This window comes from Sinocyclocheilus anshuiensis, unplaced genomic scaffold (genome assembly GCF_001515605.1).
Source record: "Sinocyclocheilus anshuiensis isolate Anshui unplaced genomic scaffold, SAMN03320099.WGS_v1.1 scaffold711, whole genome shotgun sequence".
Taxonomy (NCBI): Eukaryota; Metazoa; Chordata; class Actinopteri; order Cypriniformes; family Cyprinidae; genus Sinocyclocheilus; species Sinocyclocheilus anshuiensis.
This window is the reverse complement of record NW_015552595.1, coordinates 298,647-300,508: the sequence shown is the minus strand read 5'-3', so window position 1 is coordinate 300,508 and position 1,862 is coordinate 298,647.

Sequence of the window (1,862 nt, the reverse complement as noted above, 5' to 3'; positions counted from 1 at the left end):
TCTCTCTCTCTCTCTCTCACACACACACACACACACACACACGTGTAAATCAGTGATGGCCTGTATAAACTGCCGAAGTGTTCATCATTTCATGTCCAAATATCCTTCAGTAATTAAAATATTTGTTCTGTCCTGAGAATTATTACTAGAAAAGGTATTTTTGGACTATACACTATATCTCAGCTAACAGAACGTTCTGTCAAGGTTCTCTCAAAGTTATGAACAAACATTCTTCCAGGAGCGTTAATAATAGAAAGTTTGTTCAGAGTTTCTGGTCTTTAATAATGTTCACAAAATGTTACTGTAAAAACATTATTTATACATAGCGCATGGAATGTTTTTCTAAAGCATTTCAGTTGAAGGTTCGTCTAATGTTTTTTAAATTTTACTTTTCATTGAACATAATGTTTAAAAAAATGATAAAATGGAAAGTTCCCTGAACATTTGTATATAACCAAAAAAATAATTATTTTTATGTATTTTATTTACATTTTACATTTTTTTACATTTATTTATTATTATTGTTATGTTTGCATATTTATTTTAAAGTATTTATTTACTTATATTTCTTTTGTTCACAGAGCAGATGAACCTGATGTCTTTTTTGTTTTTTTGCTTGAAGTGAATTGATTTTGTTTTAAGAAAGTTTCCATATTTTTGCAGTGTTTGTTTTGAGTGAGTGAGTGAGTGAGTGTGTGTTTTGGACATGAGTGACCCGACCCCCATCCAGCAGCTCCCTGTTATTCATCACACTCAAAAAAGCCAGAGCCGAACTCAGGGGTGCAACCCTTAACCCTTGACCTTTGACATTAGACACATTGTCCCAGTGCTGTTGATAAAAGAGAAAGACTGACAAAGACACCAGAGAAAAGAGCACATTTACACACAGCAGGTACTCGTGTGAGTGTGAGTGTGTGTGTGTGGGTAGTGAGTGTGTGTGGGGTGTGTGTGTCTGCGTCTGTATGTAGTGACGAGTGTGAGCGTGGAGTGTGGGGTGTGTGTGTCTGCGTCTGTATGTAGTGACGAGTGTGAGCGTGGAGTGTGGGGTGTGTGTGTCTGCGTCTGTATGTAGTGACGAGTGTGAGCGTGGAGTGTGGGGTGTGTGTGTCTGCGTCTGTATGTAGTGACGAGTGTGAGCGTGGAGTGTGGGGTGTGTGTGTCTGCGTCTGTATGTAGTGACGAGTGTGAGCGTGGAGTGTGGGGTGTGTGTGTCTGCGTCTGTATGTAGTGACGAGTGTGAGCGTGGAGTGTGGGGTGTGTGTGTCTGCGTCTGTATGTAGTGACGAGTGTGAGCGTGGAGTGTGGGGTGTGTGTGTCTGCGTCTGTATGTAGTGACGAGTGTGAGCGTGGAGTGTGGGGTGTGTGTGTCTGCGTCTGTATGTAGTGACGAGTGTGAGCGTGGAGTGTGGGGTGTGTGTGTCTGCGTCTGTATGTAGTGACGAGTGTGAGCGTGGAGTGTGGGGTGTGTGTGTCTGCGTCTGTATGTAGTGACGAGTGTGAGCGTGGAGTGTGGGGTGTGTGTGTCTGCGTCTGTATGTAGTGACGAGTGTGAGCGTGGAGTGTGGGGTGTGTGTGTCTGCGTCTGTATGTAGTGACGAGTGTGAGCGTGGAGTGTGGGGTGTGTGTGTCTGCGTCTGTATGTAGTGACGAGTGTGAGCGTGGAGTGTGGGGTGTGTGTGTCTGCGTCTGTATGTAGTGACGAGTGTGAGCGTGGAGTGTGGGGTGTGTGTGTCTGCGTCTGTATGTAGTGACGAGTGTGAGCGTGGAGTGTGGGGTGTGTGTGTCTGCGTCTGTATGTAGTGACGAGTGTGAGCGTGGAGTGTGGGGTGTGTGTGTCTGCGTCTGTATGTAGTGACGAGTGT